The 22,849-nt window shown below is 41.7% G+C and overlaps 1 protein-coding gene and 1 long non-coding RNA gene across 6 annotated transcripts in view; one reads left to right on the forward strand and one right to left on the reverse strand.

Annotated features, from left to right (window-relative positions):
- Positions 1–22,849, forward strand: part of Sts (steroid sulfatase (microsomal), isozyme S) — a 167,412-nt gene that overhangs the window by 5,204 nt on the left and 139,359 nt on the right. Inside the window, exon 1 of one of the 5 annotated variants that reach the window (XM_013505576.1) lies at positions 7,602–7,669. The exons of the other annotated variants lie outside the window; for them this stretch is intronic. The gene's annotated coding sequence lies outside the window, so the exon portion shown is untranslated. Of the gene's footprint in view, positions 1–7,601; positions 7,670–22,849 lie in introns of those variants that run through there. 5 annotated transcript variants of the gene reach the window in all.
- LOC106146857 lies at positions 752–10,065 on the reverse strand. Its single transcript, XR_001231457.1, has 3 exons — positions 9,920–10,065; positions 1,166–1,287; positions 752–1,039 (listed from the first exon to the last, which is right to left on the reverse strand). It is a non-coding gene; the product is annotated as an uncharacterized LOC106146857 (long non-coding RNA).

Below are 22,849 nucleotides of genomic sequence, written 5' to 3' on the forward strand. Positions count from 1 at the left end.
CTCTCTCTCTCTCTTTCTCCCCTTCTCTCCCTCTCCCTCTCCCTCTCCCGCTTCCTGTCTCTCTTCCTCTCTCTCCCTCTCTCCAGTCTGGCTCTCAGGGATGCTGCACAAGCATTCTACCACTGAGCTCCAGCTTCGCTCCATGGTATTTAAGTTTTATACTCAACCTAATTCAGTGGATACAGGCCTGAAGAAACTCCTTCGAAAATACTAAAATGCAGATTTGAGGTCATGACCAGAAACTTCTGGGGTCAGTTTGATAGCTTTCTCTAATGATGGAGGAAACTTTTATTTGTAAGTTTCTGCGATGTTCGTACATAGATGATGTTCTAAAACAGTATCTGCGGTTGGAGGGTGTGTACTCCGAAAGTACGAGGTGGTGAGGAAGGAGCTCAAACCCAGCCATGCTTGATAGTAACCCCTCCCCGCCGCCTCCTTGAGGTTCTCCTTCACTAGGTAAGACTCGAGGTTTTGCCAAGGGACTCTGCACTCTGAGTGCTAGTACCTCTTCACGGCTGGAGTGGAGGAGCAGCTCCTTCCTTCCTTGCTCCCTCCCTTCTCTCCCATCCACCCCTCTTTTTCCTCCTTTCCTCTTTTCTCATCTTCCTCAATGCTTCCTCCGCTCCTCTCCTCTCCTCTCCTCTCTTCTCCTCTCCTCCCCTCTCCTTCCCTCCCCTCCTCTGTCCTCCCCTGTCCTCTCCTGTCCTCATCTCTCCTATCCTTCCTGTCCCCTCTCCTCCCTCCCTCTAGGATCCGTTATGGGCGGTGGTGCCCAGGATGGCTCTGACTGGAGACTTCGGCATCTTTGCTATCTGTTTTTCCCACACTTGCAAGGAGGGGAGCTCTGCAGCTCTGTGGGCTGAATCTTCCTCCTGTGGTTCCGTGCTTGAGCACCTTGTGCAGGGATGCTGTCTTCTCACAGGCTCTGAGCATCCTTGCTTCTTCTGAGTGAACTAGCTCTGCGCTCACCTGAAACGATCTGACTCCACGTGGCAATGTTCCATCCCCGAAGCAACGCCGTGGTAGATTTTTGGAAATACTGTGAAGGCCATGTGCCCAGGGTACAATGTTAAAGAATGATTGGTCAATTGTGGTTAAAATTCTCTCCTTGCTTCATAGCCAATCATAGCCTCAGGCTCACAAATGGCTGAGAAACACTCACTACCTTATAAATGAGCTCTGCTCCCGTTCTCTCAACAATCTTGCAAAGTAGGACGTGCATACTTCACGCAGAAATAGGGAGAGGGAGCTGACAAGGAATTAGGCCGTCTGCCTTCACCCAGACAGCTGAAAATACACAGAACAGAGGGAGGAACTTCGGTTAATTTTGTTTCCCCAGGAACTATTATTATATTTTCCTATACATTAAAATTTTTTTCCAATACTATTGGTAAGATTTCCAGCCCGCAGCATGAAGAGACAAGTAGTAAGAAAGTAAAATACAATATTGATTGTACAAATAAAGGAAAAGTATTCTAGCAGCACCAGCGAAAAAACTATAAGGAAAACGAAAGCTCCAAGAAAGGAACAGCAACAAGAAACTATTTTTCTTCATCTCCTCTGCAGTTCAGATCATAATCCAGCCACAGTGTGGTTCAAGCAGTTTATTCTGGAATGTCAGGTTTTCTCCTTTGTTGCACTTGAACCCACATCCTATGCTGCCTAAGGGTAGAAGAGCAGAAAGCCGATTACATAGCCTCGACCTCCAACTTGTCTCAGACCACAGCTATGGGAAGGAGTTCCATCCCTTCTCATTAGACAAGTTATGTGTTCACTTGAAAATGCCCACGGTCTTGGGACTTTTCCCAACTTACTGGGGAGCACCACGTAGCCTTTTGTAAAACAAAGCAGTATTTATTAATTTCCCATTGAACTGAGACGCTCCGGCACACTTGAGAAATGCCTGGTCAGCCTTATTCTGAGGAACCTTTCTGATTTTCAAATTTGGTCTTACCGTCAACTGGCATCTTGAAGTAATCCCTCCGTAGGAATCAGGTTGGGAGGGGTGTAAACAAGTTAACAGGACACCAAATACCCCGAAGTTTACTTTGTAAAATTTGCAGATTCAGAATCTTTTTAAGCTCCTCTAATAGTTGAGAGTTTAAGAAGCTCAAGGGGAATGGATGTGTGTAGATATACACAGATGCACACATGCTGTAGTATATATGTATATAATTTGGGTAGGTGATTTTAAGGAATATAAGATCCCAGGACTCTGGGAGGCTGAGGCAGAATGATCGTAAGTTCAAGCCCAACCTCGACAATTTAGCACATTAGGGAGAGTATATCTCAAAATAAGAAAAAAAAATTGGCTGAGGATATAGGCCAGTGCAAATGCCCTGGATTCAGTTCTCAGAACCACCCAAAAAATAAAAATAAAAAAGAGAAAATGCCCTATATAGAATTTAATTTAAATACATTTATTTGCCTGTACACATGATGATACATTATATGTTACAAAATTAACGTGTATGCTTGTAAGAAGAACATTAATTAATGTGTATGCTATTAAATTTAGAATATCAGCTCATTATGTGCTATTGAATGGACTTATTTTTCATATTTTTTCATGCAAGTTTGCATCCTCATACTTCCTCGGGAAGTTGAAAATATTTTAAATCAAAAATGCATTCATTGCCCTTAGCCCACTGAGCATTATAGCTTATCTGAGCTTACCTTAAACATATTTAGAGCATGTGTGTTACTTACAGTTGAGCAAAATCAATTTGTAATCAAGTATTGACTACTTCCTGTACACTTACAGGCGCACGGTACTTAGGCATGCTGGGATAATAAGTACACAAGACACGCTATGCAAAAAATGCTTGCAACATAGCACCGTGCAGAGTGTGGGTTGTTTCCACCTGTGATCATGTTGCTGCTGATTGGGAGTTGCCCGGCACTGGGAGAGAGCATGGTGCCGTGTATTTCTCCCTCGGGAGAGTATCACAGCTTGGCATTCAAAGTACAGTTTTTACTGAATGTGTCTCACTTTTGCCCCGTCGTAAAGTAACAACAATAGCATAAAAGCTAGAAAACTCATAACTCCATCCATCACATGTGTCTTACTTTCTCACTCCTGAGACACAATACTGACCACCTACAACTCCAAGGAACAGAGGTTTATTCAGCTCAAAATTTGTAGAGGTTTCACCCTTACAAATAGTTGGCTGGCTCCAAGGCAGGGCACTGTGGCAGAGGGGCCTGGCAGAAGAGAAATAGCACCTGGTAGGCGGATATGAGAAGCAGAGAGGAATCAAGGGAGGAGGAGGGAGATAGGCCCTGCTAGGCCACACCCCCAATGACCCACCTCCTCCAATCGGGTCAGGCTTCACCTTCCAATAGGACATTTAGATATAAACTCATCAATGGACTAATCCCCTGCAGAGTATCACACATCCATGAAACAATCCCCTCCCTAAAGCCCCACCTATGAGCATAGGAGGGTTTGGGGGAACAACCAGATACAAAACATAAAGACGTATCAGGGACCATCTGTATGTAGATAGGTGTATGTGGTTATAAGAAACTGGAAAGGAACGGTTTTTATATATAATATGTGTTTATGTATTTATATACAATTGCATTGATTTGAGTGCTATATAATAGGTTAAATGAAGTAGATGGCTCCAACAGGCACAATGAATGTATTTTTTGTTCTTTTGTGGGCACATTTCAATTGAATATATTTGTTGGCTGCTGTTGTATTAATGTAAAGAGAATAACATTTAAAAAGCATACATTTCAAGTCAATTTCCCAGGGCTATTTAAAATGCTCTGAAAGAATATTAGAGACAGTTAGTTTCCGTGGTTTCCTCCTCCCAGAGAACACTAGAATGCCATTTAAAGAAAAGTAATTCACTAGGACTTAGTTTTTGGTTTAATAATAAAGCTATAACTTCAAACTCCACAATGTACTCTGTCGAGGAGCCAACCGTGTTTAGCCCTGCTACAGAAGAACAGGAAGGAGGAAAAATCATTAAAACTCACAAATAACTGAAGGAATTTAGGCTGAAACTACTCAGAACTTTCCATCTTTGATCTGTTTCCACACATATTATATATAGGACATGAAGGAATGACTCTGAGGGGGTTTGCTACATGCTTTTACCGTGTTACCCCATAACTTTCATTTTAATCATCAAAGAAGTTCCCAAGCCCAAAGGTAAAAGGACACGGGCTGTTGGGTTCGTTTTCCATCAGTATAGCAAATACTTGAGAGAATCAGCTTATAAAGATAGAAGTTTTGCTCAGTCTCACAAGTTTCAGTTTCTTTTCTTTTCTTTTTTTTTTGTCTTGGTCTTTGAGACAGGGTTTCGCTATGCAGTTCAGGCTGGCCTTGAGCTCACTTTGTAGCCTAGCCTGGTCTCCAACTCACAACGATCCTCCTGCCTCAGCCTCTGGAGTGCTGGGATTATAGGAGTGCACCACTACACCTGGCTAAGTTTTAGTTTCTTATCTGTTGACCCCTTTTCTTTGGACCTCAGAGCAAGGCAGCACATTGTGATGCAACTCTTTGGGGAGCACTGAAGCGCCACACTATGCCAGATGTTTTTATATTTCTGAACTCAAGGATGATGGTGAATGGCTTGGTGGCGGATAGCTGAGCCCATGTTTGGTAGACCAGAACTCCTCACTGTTGAACTTGTGTCATTGTGGGTGATACAATAGGAATCTGTCCACTGGTTTCTGCAGCTCTGGACTTCCTTTTCCTTGTATGGGTCAGGGAAGAGCCTTGCCTGAATGCCTTGTTGCTTTGATCCCCATTGCCTGATTTGCATGCGACTGCTTACTCCTTGATTCAGAGCCATAATTATCAGGCCTTGCTCTTGTCTCATGGGTTGGCTCCGGGTTCAGTCTCGGAGAGTGAGCCTGTGCTTGTTGAGCCCTGAAGGACCACATGGTGCTCTCCTACTGTGGGACTTTAGGATTTTCCCTCAGCAGTGTCTGTGTGGGCCTCTTTCTGGGTAAAAGTTCAAAAGGCAAAGCATGCCAGGCTGGTCCTGGGTAAAGGTCGGCTCCATCATATAAATGCTAACCTTCAGGTAGATTCAACAATGAGCAGGTTCGTGGATCATCCCTACTGGTCCATAGAACAAAGCCCTTGGTTTTGAAGGTCTCAAAGCCCAGTGTGTTTCCTAATTTCTGAAAGAGACTTCCTATACTCCGAACATTGCCAATAAAGCAGCATCTGTTTCCTGGCCAGGCATCAAGACTTGCTCCATTACTTCCAATCAGTAGCTCTGCCTGAATGTGGTCTTCTGCCGACCTGACTGATAAGGAAGCTGGTACCCTAGGAGATGAAGCCACCTTTGTAAGACCACACAGGTGGCGAGCATCAGAATCAAGTTGGGTTTCTGGTCCATTTGGGTCCCAAGTCCGCTTTTCAGTGATTAAGTTCAATCAGTTTGGGGTCATATATATTGGAACCAGTTCATGTAAGAACTGGTGTGCTATGGAAATATTCTATGCAGGGAATCGTTTATGTGGATCTTTGGTACTGCATCAAGGGTATTTAAGAAGAGGGGATGGAGTTTGGGAACAGGCTTCTGTAGCACTCCAGTGTGCTGGGCCCTCCCCTTCCTGCGGGGGGTGTTGTGTACCTCTTTTGCCTTCTGATCAGTCAGAAAGCTATAGTATGCATCTCTTAGGGCACAACATAGCTGGTGCCTCACTCAAGGATGATACAGCTACTGTGAGGGATCTCAGGCTGGAATGTTTTGGTATGTACTGCAGCCCCAGAATCTGTCAAAAAATTGCACGTGATCAGATGACTGCTGTGAGCACGTGGAGACCAAAGAGGACTATGGCCTGTAGCCACATGCACTTTGGTTTAGCAAGACATCCTAGCACAAGAAGGATTAATAGCAGAGGTGGACCACCAGGACGACAAGGAGAGAGGGATGGCATGGCTTGTGTCTGGGGAATTGCACATGGGGAAATGCAGCAGGGTGACTTCTAAGAACCTGAAGAAGATGTGACTCCAAGGAAGGACGAGCTTCTGCTTGGCCTGAAAGCGTTTCCTGACAGTGCCTTCGAGAGAAGAACTCCCTGATCTATTTTCTGTTCCTTTCCCTCTGTGCTCCATCCAGGTAGGGTAGGGGGCAGAGCTTCAATGGGCGCAGAGGGTGAGAAATAGAGGGGAGAGCCGCAAACTGGGTTCTGTAAGCCCTGCCTCCCGGGGGGCCCGAAACCATGCCCTCCCTGGAGGTGGAATGAGGAGGAGAAGAACAAATCTTTCCTGGGAATTAGAACTGCAGAGATATATTATTGCAATAGACATTTAATTTTGAACTTTAAAGCATTCACTGCTCAGCAGTCTCTTGAGACATGCAGGAAGTTTGACCGCTAGCTGGTATAAAACATTTGTGGAAAGAAGAAATTCTACAGAGAGACCCTGGGAAGTAAAATGATGCCATTGTGTGATGTTTTGGGAGGGTACCTGGATCATACTAATTCCTGTTCAAATATCTGTCAGGCTTCAGTGTGCTGGAACCCTTCCTTACTATTAAGAATGGGAAAAAAGTTAACACTGGCTACATTACTGATTCATTATGTGGTTGTCCACCACAGGCCAGAGGCACACAAAATAATGAAAACTAAGGCAAGTTTTACTGGTGGAAGAGGAATAACAGAAACAAAGGTGCAGAGTTTACGGAGTTAGGCTGTTTTTTTTGTTTGTTTTTATTTGTTGTCTAAATAAAGTAATCAGCTTACACAGAGAGGGCAAGAGTAAATAAATGAAAATGCTGAGAATGATTTTGTCAGGGTTCTGGTTTTCCTGAATGTGTGAGGTTGCAGGGCTCCCCCTTTTATTTATGTTATCAGTGTTTCTAAGACACCTCCCCACTCTGCTCCCAAGAACTGGCATGGTAGCCATAGCCATTGCTCAACACCAAGTTATTGACCAACAAAATGAATTCCTGGGGGCTGTTTGAACTGCATTATATGTGCAACTCACTTGGCAAACAGGCTGGCTGGGCTTAGCTGCATCAGGCTCTAGACAGATCATTCCAAATGTCACCCTAGTGGTTACCACCCTAAGCTTCTTCCACAACTGTTCTTGCTCAAGTGGGAAAAAAACCATCGTTCCATTTCCCTGCATTCGATGGCTCTCCTTGGTCGGTGGATGCACACTCCTCTTTTTTGCCTTGCTACTTGTATACAGTGGATTGCTCAAGTCCATTGTACTCAGGGAAGGCATTAAGTGAACCTTTGTGTGTGTGTGTGTGTGTGTGTGTGTGTGTGTGCGCGTGCGCATGCATTCTCTAGGTCAGAAAGTCAGTAAATAAATAAAGATTAGAGTGAAGTATTTAGAACTGGCACACAAAGGTCTTGCAGTGCGATTGCTGGGTTCCGGAAAGAGGAACTTATCTCTGATTGACATCTGAAACATGTTGGGCATGGGAGAAGGCCGAGTGCAAAGATACATGCACTGAAATAACTTTTTCATGATAGCTGCTTCCATGACCAGGTGATGACTCTGCTGGTAGTGATGGTTGATTAAAATAGCCCTGACTGTCTAATGAGTATTCACGCATCGTGAGCTTTTTAGGCTAGGGTGCTGTCCCTTGAGATGAGGTGACACCTTTTTAAGATCCTGAAGAGAAGGGAAGGAATATCTAAGCTTCCCAGTGAGCAGCCGTGTCTGAAAGTCATATAAGGACTGGTGAGTGAGGTCATTTTTTATTGTTTTGCCTTTCAGCAGGTGAGATATTGAGATATGACAGAAAACAACTACCTAGGAGATTTCTGAGTGGCACTATGTCAAGATAACTCTGAAGGTTTCTATTTCTTGCCCTCTTGTAACAGTGAACCAGCATCTGGGAGAAGAGTTAGTAGAATCAGTGGAAGAGGTACTTCTTAGCTATGGAGGATGGACTTCTCAGAAATATCTGGAAAACCACCTCCCTAATTTAATCTTCCAGTTTTTATTTGGTCTTCTGCCCTGAAACAAGATCATCTTTAGGGAGAAGAAAGCCATTGCCAAATGTTCTTTCTTCTTTTTTGCATTAAATCAGTGGATTGAAAATATAAGCTGAGGACAGAGAGAGAGAGAGAGAGAGAGAGAGAGAGAGAGAAATGAAGATCTGAAGCGCTCAGGTGAAACCTGTAAGGAAATGATCAAATAAAAAGGTACATTTGTGGCGTAGCTTCTTTAAAAGAGAAATTAAATTGATTAACCTTATGTATTAAATATGAGAACCGATGCTGCTGAACTAGATACACTGAGTATAACAAAGGCATGTTTATCATCCACTATAGCCCATGAAAGATTGGTGTTATTCTATCTTTGCTTTTCATTGCTTTTTTGAAAAATAAATGTGAGGAGGAATTAGAATTACCAGCAGTACTATCTTCTTTTTACTTTTTAAGTTTCATGTTGGACTTCTTTGTAAAATGTTTATGGGTGCAGATTCCAAATCTGTCATGAAGACCTGGATTTAGATGCAGGAAATTAAAAAAGCAAAAAGCGCCTACTTATTTAGGAGAGATGTATTGCCACATTTATTATGATCATTATGTGGAACCCGGTGTTGCTTAGTAGGCTTTGTTGATTTTGTTTTAGATTGTAGTGTATCTTACTGTTCTTCACTGTGTTGTTCAAGATTTTGTTTGTAGACAATTTCTATAAAAAGACTAGGGATTCTGAGGAATGATTATGTAGTTTAGAAATAAGCTGTTTGCTGGGCATGGTGGCTCACACCTGTAATCCTAGCATTCTGGAGGCTGAGACAGGAAGATCACCATGAGTTTGAGACTAGCTTGCGCTACATTGTGAGTTCAAGGCCAGTCTGATCCACGTAGTAAGACCCTATCTCAAAAAAAAGTAGCTGTTGTTTCTGGATATTTTTATTAGTTACAGAAAGGAAGCAGCCCAAACAATTTAACCTTTGAAATGCATGCAAAATTTGAAAAGTGAATCAACCAAATGTATGACTTTCTTCATCCCAAAGAGAGATGCAAAGAAATGCATGCAATCCCTTCTAGAGGAAGCACTCCAGGTTATTGTATGTGTATATTATAGGAATGTTCATAATGCATTAAGATATGCAGCTCTTGAGTACTTCAATCAGGAGGATCATGTATCCCTGTCTTGCCAATACTTACATATTAAAAGAGCAGTGTTAAAAAGAATTCTTGTTAAATATGATGTGAATAAAACTGTTCAAGTTGTTTTATGGAAATATTACCCCATTTTTCAGTTATTTACTTCATATGTGTTTTTATCTCAATAAGCATGCAATGACAGTTGACAAAAATCCTTATGAACCAGAGGGTAATGTGGCATTACTATTTACCAAGGGAGAAATTGTACTGTTTTCCTTTATACTGAGATTGTAACACAAGAGCTATGATCTCAGGATGCAGAAGTCTAAAAACTTGCAGTGCATGAATAAAGAAAAAAATTAATAACAATTCTTTGTAGTTGCACCCAAACCCTTAACCAGAAATGTCAGGTAGCCCTTAAAAGATATGGTAAACAAGCATTAAAATTTAGCAGGATTGGGAGACCGGCTCAGTGGTAGAATGTGTGCTTAGCATGTGCAAGGCCCTGAGTTCAGTCCCCAGCACCAAAAACTAAAATGAAATACAATGAAAAAGAAGAATAAAAACGAACTCTCCAGAGCAACCGCTAAGCTTTTTTTGAAATTTCCAGTGTGTTGTTTTTATCTTATCTTCTCCTTAAAATTCTAACCTTGCTTGAGATTAACCCCTGTAGCACTTGGTCTTGGGTTCAAGTACTTCCCCGGCCCTCCTGGGATATAAATAACAAAGAATGTGACTGTAAGGACAAGTTAAGTCTTAGCTCCAGTGCAGTCTGAAAAGGAAAGCAAGCACTCCTTATAAATACTGCAGTTCTAATGTCAATACTAATGATATTATTGGGAGGAAGAAATGGACTGTAGAGACTTACCACTGGGCTAATTAGGAGCAGCACCCTGGACCGTGGAATTTCCTGGAAGGTCTGGAGATGGCTCAGGGTCCTAGGTCCCTTTAGTTCCTTCCAGGATTGGGAAATTTCCCAACCAGACATAGGAGCAACATTGCGAGATTCTGCTACACAGAGAGTCTCTCTACTTAAGAGATGCTTGACTGTTGAGCCTTGTGGATACCTGGGCCTCGCTGATTCATTGCTGTAGGGGTTGTGCAGCATTGTGAGATGTTTATAGTGTCTAGATGCCACGATCTCACTCCCTAGTTGCAACAACAAATAATCCCCAGGTGTTGCCAAATGCTCTTAGGCTGGAGGAATCATCTTCCGGTTTGACAGCCAGTGCCAAGAATACAGTAAGCATTTAAAGTACATACGATGGATCATCACTTGAGTCCAGGGCATCTCAGCCTGTACACTGCGGACATTTGGGGTGGGCTCATTCCCTATGGCAGGGTCGCCCTGAGCACTATACTGTGTTGAGCAGCATCACTGTACCCTACCCAGTAGAAAGCACGGGCAGCTCTTCATGCCAGCTATGCTATTGCATCCAAAAGAATCTCCAGACAGTGCTAAATGTTTTTTGGGTGGTAAAACTGCCCCCGCTTTGAGACCACTGAACTGGAGACAGACAAGAAACAGCAGTGTCTAGAGGTATGGAGGCATTGCGAAGACCTAATTAGACTCAACTTCCTAATAAGCACAGTAAACTATGAGCTCATCATTGACTTAATCCACTGATGAACTCAAAGCCCTTATAATCAATGACTCCTCAGAAGCTCAACTTCTGAATGTTGTTGCTTTGAGGACCAAGTCTTCAATCCCTGAGCCTTTTGGGGATATCTCATATCCAAATCATAAAAACCAGTCTGGAACCAACTAACATAAGGTGAGTATAAGGTTGGGCAGTCTTTATTCATTCTGCTCAATGCTAGCATTCATTTGATTTCACTACAGAAGTGTTCATATGGGCGGAAAAATTTTCACCAAGGTGTTATATAGTGTACCGTTCAGTCTCAAATTTTGCAAGGCTTGATTCTATTAAAACAAAACAAAGCTAAGTTCTGCCTTAGTGAGTTAAGAAGGTGTTATTTTCTTTTAGTGGGCATGAATCTAGTCACTTCCTTCCTTAACCACGAAGAATATGTTGTGGCTAGGACCCAACATACCCACTGTACTCAATATGCACATAACTATCATAATGTTTAATTTATGAGTTAGTCATCGTAAACGACTGCCAGCAATAACTAACAGTACCATAGAATGATTATAACAATAAGATGACATAAAAGTTATGTGAATGTGACCTGTCGGGGAAGAGTGAAGATAAATATTATTATTTCCACAATGTGGTTGGCTGCAGGTCACTGAAAGTGTCCAAAATGACAACTCGGATAAGGGGGGATTATTGTACATCTAGGCCAACTTTCCTTGGCCTGAGCACAGTGGATATTTGGAACTGGATAATTGTTTTCTCATGGATGAGGCTGCCCAGTGCATTATGGGGTGGTTGGCAGCATCCATGAGCTATTAATAACCAATATTTGACTTCCCATTAACAATACGGTCTCCAGATAATACGCAGTGTTCCCAGAAGGTAAATTCACCACTGGTGGATGATTACTGGTCTGAAGAGCAACTTAGAAAGACTAATAGAAAGCTTTGACTTAATGGAGGATTTTCCATCATAACTCCGTTGACATGAGAAGCTAGATTATTTCTGTGTCTTCACTGTAGGATGTTCAGCAGCAGTGCTGACTTCTGCACATTGGATTGCCCGTAACAGCGCTCACGAGTTATAATTAACACTATCTGCAGAGATTGCCAACTGCCCCTGGGGTTAGCAAAATATCTCCTGTTGAGAACCAGAGTTAGACTAGTGCTCTGGTCCACAGAGTTGCATTTCTGTAACTTTGTGTGATGCTCTGTGTTTACAGAAAGGAATTTCTTTTCTTTTATTTCGTTTAGGTTTTGCTCCATGTAAATGCTGTAGATAGATATTCACGGGTTCCATTCTATAGATGGGAAAACGAAGCGCAAGCATCTGTAAATATCTGTAGATGATGTCACAGCCACAGTTTGTTCCCAGTCGGCCATTCTGTCGTGTACACAGTGATGACATAATTTACATATCGCTTGGCTATGTCACCACAGTCATCAATTTGAAACGTGTCCCAGGGACTTCTAATTGCAGGAGTTCAAGTTACAGATCAATTAGTTAACCTGGGAGGTGGCAGACATGACTGCTTAGAACTCATGCATGCTGCACGCTGCATGAGTCAGAAGGTTTTCAGCTGGAAGTGGCACAGATTCAGAGCAACCCGGCTCACTTGCTCAGTCTTGAGAAAGGATTCATTTTGTGGAGTGGGGAGATTGCGAAAGAGAAAGCAGGGGAACAGGAGCATCTGCCTGGAAGACAAGTTGGAAACTGTTTATTAGTCTGATTGACACGATATGGACCTACCTTGATGGCTGCTTGAAAGCCACTACTGCATTTTAAAACACTGACATTCTGGTTAAATTCCATGGTATCAGTAATATCATTAATCAAGCAATCTATCGTTTTATTTGTCTGCACACCTCTCCATCTTTTCATCCATCCATCCATCCATCCATCCCTCTATCCATCCATCCATCCATCCACTCTGTCATCTGTCCATCTATTCATCTCCCTATCCACCCATGACTATTCAAATTTAGCTGGCCAATCACTTATGAATAAACAAATTTCAAAGGCCAGTCTCCTATGAATAGTCAAATTCTGATGGCCATACACTTATGAATATTTAAATTCTATTCATGTAGGAGCTGTTATCTTTGAGTTTAAAATACAAACCACCTTTAGTATCTGCAGGGAATTGATTTTAATGCATTCTCCCTCTTAGATACCAAAATCTAGAAATGCTCAGATCCCTTCTACAAAATGATCTATCATTTGCATTAGGCAAATGCATATCCTTCTGTATGTTTTCAGTCAGGTCTAGATAAGGTGTAATTCCTGAAGTCATGCAAAAGCTCTGTAAATAGTTGGCACATCCTGTCGTCTAGGGAATAGTAGCAGGGATGAGAGGCTGCATGCTCAGTACACACAAATTTTTTTTTTTTTTTGAGTATTTTCAATCTGTCATTGCTGCAAATATGGAAACAACTGACAGGTACAGCAGGCTGACGGTACTAATTTACAAGTACAAAGAGCCTGTCTTACCAGTCCTCATGGTGGTGTATGCCTGTAATTTCAGCCGCTCCTGGGGCTAAGACAGCAGGATCATGAGTTCAAGACTAGCATGATCAATTTAGTGGGACCTTGATTTAAAACAAAAGAGAGAGGGCTGCAGACAAAGCTCAGGCTTAAAGCACTTGCCTGGCATGCAGGAGGCCCTGAGCTACAAAATTCCAGAGCTACAAAATTTAAATAAACAAACAAACAAACAAACAAAGACATGAAATGTCATGTACTCTCAGCTGTTGTACAACATACCTACCACCAAGGTGTCAAATATAATTTTCACCCTTGTGATTGCTAAAGCTCAGCTATGCATTTAACGTGTGCATCTTTTAGACAAGATGAGCCTTTTGCATAAAATCATTCTTTAAGTCTAACCATTTTTTCTAGGTTCAGATGACGGTCTTTTGATGAGCTAAAGTCAATTTGGCCTAAGATAAGCCCCTATTAGTCCTCTTAGAAATCATCCCTGTGGCATATTTTTGTATTTGCTAATCAGCGTGACAATTGCTTTTCAACCAGTTCCCTTGCATTGCTCCAACAGTTACTCCATGCATAGAGCTTCCTTTGAAAAAAAAGATTTTAGAATTCTTTTTCCTTAACCCAACCTATACCTTTTAATGCACCAATGGCAACCTGGAAGCATTTTACATGGGATGTGCAATTACTTAATTGTATGGTCATCATTACGATCATCAAGAAAAGAAATGTAACTACTTCTCTTTCTGCTCCCTCCTTCTGCATTTCAAGGACACACATCCTACCATGGCATCTCTCTCCATGCTATTGGAGACCACAGCCGACATGCAATTGTACATTCATAAAAACATGTTTAGAAATAGGGCTTTCAGTCCTCTTTATATGGACATTACAATAATAACTGAAGTTAGGTAGATTTGATTGAAGGTAATTAGCATTTACTCTTTGAAACCTTTCCACAGCGAAAATATGTTTTGATTAAAATTCTCCATTGTTGCATGACCAGTTCTACATTGTAGGCTCTGATATGTAGCCTGGACATTTTTATTCTATATTGAGAGATACTGTTTTATGTCATTACATTGTAAGTGCTATGTACTTTTAACAGACAGATATATATGATGCCAGCCAAAAGGATTCAGTCCAGTGTTTCTAAGTGTTCATCTTCTTAACTTACCCAAAATGTGTACCAGAATAATGTAGCTACACTGTGTGATAGAAAATTAAAATAGATTGGTTTTTGTACTCTTTTGTGCATTACCGTAAGGAATGCTTCTGCACTTACAGTCACATAATGATTCTACACTTTGCCCTCCTAAATATATTAGAAGAATGATGATGAGGAGAAAGCAGAAGAAGAAGAGTGAGCAGGAAGTAGTAAGAGAAAGAAGGAGAGGAGCAAGTAGTGGCTAGTATGATGGAAATAATCTTGAAGATATTGCTCTGTCTTTGTGTATCTCACCAAAAATCCTAACTACGGCCAGTTAATAATCTCTTAGAGCATCAGGTGTTTATATTTAAAATAGGGGCAACTAAAACTCACTATCTATGCCCTTGGTTAAGCTCCTTTCAACGTGGCATCTCTCCTGCCCATCAGAAGGATCGTGATAGGTACTCTCCTAATGAAAGACAGATGGACAAGAGAAAGGCATTAGAGACTTATTTAATCATGGTTTTATATGATGCCATAGGCAGTCTCGATTGTGAACCTGACTGGCTTGAGAGATGGCCATGGGATTAGTCAAGCACCCTTCTGGCTGTGTCTGGGTGCATCAGGAGACCATGACACTGGGCACACTATGTGGTCTCAGGCCCCTTTCTCTTGGTGCTGTTCAGTAGCGTAACTTCAGGGCTCTCTCATCTGAGCAGCTTTACTGAGCCTCACCCTTCTGCCATGATGGTTCTGCCCTGGAGCCAAACGAGCACAGATTGAAGCTTCTAAAAACGTGGACCAAACAAGCCACTCCTCCTTAAATTGTGAGTAGCAGGTATTTTGTCCCAGCATTGAAAAGCTGACCAATACACATGATATGGAAGCTTTGGAGCTCAAGGATCCAGGGTGATCTATACATGCTTGTGCTTAGGGTCAATGAAGGATGAACAGCGATCTTGCAATAGGATAGGATCAAAAAGGACCGAGCCAGCAGTCACCGATGCAGGATGGAAACCAGTCACCCCACCTTCTCAGTGTCTCCCTGTTCCCCTACGCAGCGCCTGCTCCTCACAGGTGCAGCACAGAGCAGGACCCCTTGTGGAGGTGGAGGCCTCAGGACCGACACTCCAACAAGATGAACAGGAGAGTTCCTTGATGACCAGCTTTTGCGCAGAAAGAGGGAGGAAGTTAGAGACATATTTCAAGATTTTGGGCTGGTTGGGCGGGGAAGGAGGTTCTGCATTCTAGGAGGCACTTTGGGGAAGAGGGATACTAGTTTCTCTTCTTTTTTAAATTCATCATTTTATGAGTCCATGTTTGCAGTACTGCGCATTTGCTTCCCTTGGGCAGAGCTGATGCACGCACATGGCGCAGCTTATTCCTCTGTTCTTCACCATCTCCTCTCGTCACTCCCCTTCCCTCCCTCTCCTTGACAAAGACCCATCGTGCTACTTCCTGTTACCTATCGGGTTGCTCTTTTATTTATACTTTGGGTTTGTCATGTATGAGAAACCGTGTGATATTTTAGCTTGGGTCTCTGATGTGTTTCACTTAATGTGATGGTCTGAAGGTGCATCTGTTTTCCTACAAATGATCCATTTGGTCTTCTTGATGGTAGAGTATTACTCCACTGTGTGTAAGCACTAGTATTTTCTTTATCTCCTCATGTGTTGGTGGCCATGGAGGCTGCTTTGAAGATTTAGCTGTTGGGCTGGGGAGATAGCTCAGTGGTGCAAGCATCTGCCTGGCAAATGCAGGGTCCTGAGTTCAATTTCTGATACCACACCCAGAAAAGATGTAGCTGTTACGAGTTGTGATGCTGTGTATAGGGACTGTGTATAGATCACTGTAATAAGGTATCTCTAACTGAAATTATAGTTTCTAAGGCTTGCCTCACGGGAGGTTGTGGGATAAGAGACAAGAGTAGAGAAGACTGAAAGAGACATTTCTTACAAGGTTTCACTGTTTGATACAAGCATTTGAGTGTCAGGATCACTCTAGGAAATATTCCCACCCACCGTGAAATATTCCCACACCTTCTGCTGTCGGTCCCAAAGACCTGCTGAGTCACTGTACATGCATGCATCCATGGTAAAAGGCAGCCAAGTTGTGTCCCTGCCCACTATGGCTGTGTAAATTAACTTCATGTTTTAGTAGGATTTCACTTCCAGCAGCAGCAGGTTAAAGACTGTTGACCTCCACGGCCAATGGGAGAAAATCCAGTCCCATGTACAACTGTTCATTTAATACAAAGAAAGAAAAAAAAAGAAGATGACATGGTGACATACTCCTGTAATCCCAGCACTCTGACAGGCTGAGGCAGGGAGATCTCCATTTTGAACACAGCCTAGGCAACTTAGCAAGATCTTGTGTTAGAAAAATAAAATAAATAAATAAATAAATAAATGAAAGAGGCTGGGGTGCAGCTTAGCGTGGAGGCACTGGGCTTAATTCCTAGTTTAAATTTTTTTTTTTTTAAAAAAAAGGAAAGAAAAAGGGAGAGAGAATCAAACATGTTAAGATACAACTTGAGTTTACAATCTCACAGCCTTAAAACTATAATCTGATATCTATATAAAGGGTTCTATTTTCTTGTTTTTCTTTCGCTCATTTTGGTGAAAAACATGTTTACAACTTTTTGAGGTCTCTTTTCTGTTTCATTTAATTCACCCATTTATATGATTCTGTGGCTTCTATTAAATTACAAGGTTGCCTGAGCATTGTTGCAAACCAGTTTTAGAACATGTCCATCACCCCAGTGAGAACCTTCATCTACACCACAAAAGTTACCCCGCCCCGCTGCCTGAAGATATTTGAAGCATCAGATTCGTGCAGGTCCCCTGAAGTTTCTTTAAACCTAGAGCCTGTGAATATTGTCCTCATACTGCTGGGGTACTGATGATCACCAGATTATAGCCCTCTCGTGCATGCCTGAGTCCTTCAGACATGGAGAAATAAAATAAAATGTCCATATTTCATAAACTTCCATTGCATCTCCTTTTTTTTTTTTTTTTTTAGTGCTGGTCTGTTATCTGCACTAACACTAAATCATGTAACCTCTGTTCTGCTACTTTATCTCTGTCCTCACCCCTAATTGTGGTCACTTTTTAAGAATTGCCTCTGAAATTCTTTCTGATCCTTAGGCCCTCAGGAATATTTCCTTTATTACAGCAAGTCAACATCTGTCATTATGTTGTACCTCGTACTGCTGTTATTTAAACACATGCATAATTATTTAGCAAGACATTCTTCATGGTAAAGTAAGGGAAACATACTGAATATTGGCAAATCACACCATTGTTAAAAAAAATGAAAATAAAGCTCTAAGTCGAGACACAGAATCAGGTGTACTATTCTTGGGTAAAGATTTTTTTAAAAGGAAAAAAGAAAGCTAAAGTGATGTGATTTGGGAATATCCCATAGCCCCCCAGGCCTGATCCAGGCAATGAGTAATAAGCTCTTACCTACAGTAAGGAGATTGATACAGAGACCTGATCTACTGGTATAGGGAGAGTTTTAGCCACAAGGCATCCGCAGAAATGTCACCTGGCTAAAAGCTTAATATCCGATAGACTCATTTGTTCCTGGAAACTTGGTCCTGCAGTTAGAATATTTCTTTGAAAAGGACTGTGATGAATAAGGATGAATTAGTTGCTGAGGATTAAGTGACTAGATCCAGGAGGAAGTAGCCATATGATTTTAAAATCTGTAACAGCAAACGACCAGCACTGTTCAGTGTGTTTTGGGGTTTGGCAAACTGGACGTTTTTTTTTGAGTTGTTGAGATAAAAATACAGATATTATCTCTTTGCTGGGGACTATGAATTTCTTACTAGGAATGGCTGAAGGACTTAGATGTAGCAAAAAGCAGTTTCTTCTTCTGTAAATTAGGAAGGAACTAAATGACATGATTCTAGATTGTACAAGTTGAGAATCTCTTATCCAAATTGGTCACAACCAGAGACATTTCAGATTTTGTCTTTGAACTTTGAAATCTTTTTACATAAATGAGATATCTTTGGGAAGGGACTCAAGTCCAAGCACAGGGTTTGTTTATGTTTCATATATACCTTATAGCTATAGGCTAAGGGTCATGTTATGTAGTATTTTAAATAGTCTTATGCATGAAGCAGAGTTTTGTGGTGTAAAAATTTATATGTGATGCATGAAGCCAGCACTCACAAAGTTTGTTCAACTGGTGGTGTCCCTATTAATGGTCTACATGTTAGAAGCATTATCATCCATCTCTGATAGCTTTATACAATCAGTCATCTGTCTGAATGAAATACCTTTTGAATTGCTCTCCTTTCTGTCCATGTGACTGCTCCCTGGCACCCCAGCCCTTTTTGTGGTGAAATCCTGGATTATCTCCAGGTTCCTAGCAAACTCACCTTTTGATGGGCTTGGCCAAAATCCCATCCATACTGAACTTTCCTGTTATCACTGAAGCATTCATTCCCACAGACTTCCCCAGCCCAAGGCAAGCTGTGTAGGAAAGCAGGAGAGTGACCAGAAAAGAAGTGGATTAGAAATCAGGCATTCCCCAGGCAGCTTGGTTGGATGGCAGTGGATGTGGAAGATGTGGAAATGTCTCTCTGTACAGCATCATCAGTCCACTCCATTAACAAGGATCTCTGAGAACATGTGAAACCCAGTTCATAAACTAATAACTCACACTATTTTAATTGGCTTCTCCTTGGACTCATTTCTTGAAAAACTATCTTTAATCTACAATCTCCTCATTTTGTGCCTGTGGTTATAATTTTCCTGCAAGGTATATCACGTTTCTGTTAAAATCAATTTCATGGTACTGTGGAAACTATTACCCTTGGCTCTCAGGGATAATCCAGGATAATTTTGCCGCATCTCCAAATTATTCGTTCAACCACATGGGCAAAGTCTGTTTTGCCAGAGAGGGAGAAACACGTCCTTAGGATCATAGTGTTAAGATGAGGATGTCTGTAGGGGCCTTTATTCTGTCTAACATATTTGGTTTCCATTGGTGTAGGCTGTAAATATAGACCTTGATCAAAATCTTCGGGGAATACAACATGTCACTGTTCAGGAGTTGATAATTAATAAATAACATTCTTTGCTAAAACAGTATGATTCTACATATAATAATTTTGCTTTGCTCATAAGGAAGTAATTGGGAGCATGACTTTTTCCTCCTCTCTTACCGTGCATTGATATTATACAACACAAGCTTTTTGCTTTGGTATCAGTTCAGGAACATCCAGTGGATGAAGGGAAAGACAAAGTGTGTTGTACAGTAAATCAATTCTATGAACACAGAGCATGTTAAAAGCAGAAGGTTCTTGATCCTAATTGAACACTGGCAAGGAAATATAAATGAATGTTTTCTTTTCCTTTTTGAGCTTCCTGAGCTTCAATACTGAGAGGTACAACTTTTTTCAACAATGCTATCTTTTGGTGTTCATTTGATCATTATTAATTGAGCTCGTTTGGAGGAAAAGATGCCTGGCTATAGATGCAGTTAAGGAATCCGAGCTGCTGATAGTCTCTCCTACTCACTCAGCACCTACTGGCATGCAGCTGGTACCTCTCTGGGTCCCCTGGCCTCATGGAGTCTTCCTCTGTCCTGATGAGTAATCTTGTTTGTCAAACTGTTTGGATTGAGAAACATCAAGGAGATTCATAAAGCAGAGTGGGAGGTGGGACTGTGGGGTTTTTCCAGGGATGACTGGCATGTAGGACACCAAGCTGAGGGGGGAGGGCTGCTCTGAATGTGAGGGTCTCAGCCCACAAGGTGGATTGAACACAAGTGGAAGAAGAAAGCTTCCCAGCATGATCTCTCTGTCTTGCTGCTCCTCCTCTTCCTCCTCTGCTTTCTTCTGCTTTTCCTTCTCTTCCTCCTCCCTCCCCTCCTCCTCCTCTTTTTGCTCCTGATTCTCTTTGTCTTCTCTTTCATCCTTCACCTTTTCTTCTTCCTCCTTCTCTGTCCTCCTCTTCCTTTTTACTCTTTCTCCTTTTCCTTCCTCTTCTATCCTCCTTCATCCCCTTCTACTTCTTCCCCTTCTTTCTCCTCTCCTCATACTTCTTCTTTCACTCCCTCTCCTTTTCCTTCTTCGTCTTTTCTCCTTCTCCTTCTTCCTCTTTTTCTTCTCCTTCTTCCTTTCTATTTCTTCCCGCTTTGATCCTTCTCCCTCCGTCTGTTTCCATTCTTTTCCTCCTTTTGCCCCACCTTTCCTTCTTTCTTCCTGGTTTCCATAATGTGAAAATGTTTCCCCCACTATTCTCTTTTGCTATGATATTTCTGCCTTGGAGGCAGCCAACCATGGAGTGAAACCTCTGAAACTGTGACCCCCCCACCCAATAATCCTTCCCTCCTTCAAATTAATTTGTCAGGTATTTTGTCATAGGAACAGAAAGATAACACACCTTTTGTCCTTTTTCTTACTCCCTTGATTGGCTCTGTCATTGCAGGCTATTCCCATCATCAACAAATGACTTCCTGTAAACTTCTTTCTATTTTGAGTCTTCTTGAATGAAACGTTCTCCTGATTTTGTTGTCCTTTCTTGCCACCACACTTCTCAAGAAAGTCATAACTGGCTCGCTAAGATCTTTCTCCTTTGAGTTCCTCCATATTCTATGGGTATTCCCGTGTGGCACAATTATTCTCTAGTTTCAATTTCAACAGTCCATGAAACAACAGGGAACACCAACATCACCATGTGTTACAGTCATTTCTATAAGGTAACTAGCATTAATTACCCATCAGCCATCATGACTGGCCATATCTTTCAGCCATGATGACACAGCTAAGAGGTTCAGAACTTTCACTCCAGGAACTCCTAAGACACAGAGTGTAGAATGGTGGTTGCCAGGCGATGAGCTCAAGGGGGAGGGATGGGGACAATGTTGGTCAAAAGGTACAAGTATGACTGGAGAAATAAGTTCAAGGCATCTTTGGTATAACATGGTTATAATGGACTAGGAATAACATACTATAGTCTTCAAAAGTATTGAGAGGTTCTAGACACAAAACGTAAATATGTGAGGTCATGTGTGTTAGTTTGCTTTACCCATTTAAAAATATATACTGGTATAAAAATTTCACATACACCACACATTTATATAATTTTTACTTGCCTACCATAGCTTCATTAAAAAAAATAAAGAATAGATACTATACCCTCCTATTTTATGCTCCTTGGATCAAGGGAACATGGAGCTCAGATACCTGACATCCTATCATTATTTTATTAGGTGCACTGGATCCATCTTCTTATCTGTGAAAGAAGGTGTTTAGATTATAATTCTTACTAGAAAATGCTTGTTATACTCTACAGAGCCAGTAAACTTGAAGACAGGGCCTCAATTCCTATGTGTTCCCAAGACCCCCGGAAAAATATCCAGACCGACTCTCCTGAGGTTACTTCTTTCTGGACAGCTAGGTGTGAATTTAATGCATGGGATTGCATTTAGGAGGGGGTAATCAACTATTAGGTAATTTATAAATGTTGTCTCCTGAGAGAACTAGCAAGCTCCATATATTCCCCCAGCTACCCAACATTAATAATTTTATACTGAAAGCAAGTAATTACGAATATTTTCCTCTAAATCACTTTTTAAAGTCCACACTCAAAAGTTGTCAAACTGTTCTCATAAGTCAAACACCACTTGTCAACCTGTTACCAGTGAGGAAAGCCCAGAGCCATTTCTCCTGCATGGCATCTTTGCAAGTCCCATAATTCAAATACTCCGTGTTAAAGAAAGGGGTGTTCCATCCACACGAAGGAAACCCTGATGGTTTTGATAGGGAGAACCACCAAGTCCACTAAATCAAAGGATGTGGAATCTATCCTTTGGTACATTCACAAAGCAAAAGTGCCAGTTAACCATTTTTACTTTTTAAGTTCTACAAATATTTGTTAATTTAGTACGACTTCATTTTCAGCATGAAATGTTTAGTGTTTGAACATCACCCTGGCAGCTGGTAGGTCTCCGGGTAAAATTTGCAAACTATTTGGTGAAACTGTCTTTATAAAAATCTTGATGTGTGAGCCAGCTTTCCATCACTGAGACAAAATGGCTGAGGTGATCAGTTTGAAGGAAGAAAGGTTTATTTGGGCTTACAGTTGCAGAGGTTTCAGTCCATGGTCACTTGGCCATAGAAGTGCATAGTAGAGGAGGCCTATTCATTTCAAGGTGGCCAGGAACCTAAAAGAGAAAGAGAGGAGGGGACTAAGGTTCCAATCTTTTATTAAGGCCACACTGCCACTGGCCTCACTTCCTCCCACTAGGCTCCACCTCCTAAAGGTTGTGCTACCTCCCAAATAGCACCAGAAGGTGGCCACCAAGCCTTCAGCACATGTGCTTTTGGGTGATGTTTAAAAACCAAACTGTATCATTGGGTTAAGAAGGAAAGACATTTTCAAGAGAAGTTAAAGTGGTGGCTCAGAGAGACACTTTTATGGAAGAACCAAGGAAACACTATAGGGAGTCAGGAAAGAAATCGCTAAGAGAGATGGCATGAGCAAAGCTTTGGGTCCACAAAGCCTAGTGGTGTGGTTGGTCCAGGTCTCCATGGTTT

This window comes from Chinchilla lanigera, unplaced genomic scaffold, assembly GCF_000276665.1.
Source record: "Chinchilla lanigera isolate Chin_1 unplaced genomic scaffold, ChiLan1.0 scaffold00098, whole genome shotgun sequence".
Classification (NCBI taxonomy): Eukaryota; Metazoa; Chordata; class Mammalia; order Rodentia; family Chinchillidae; genus Chinchilla; species Chinchilla lanigera.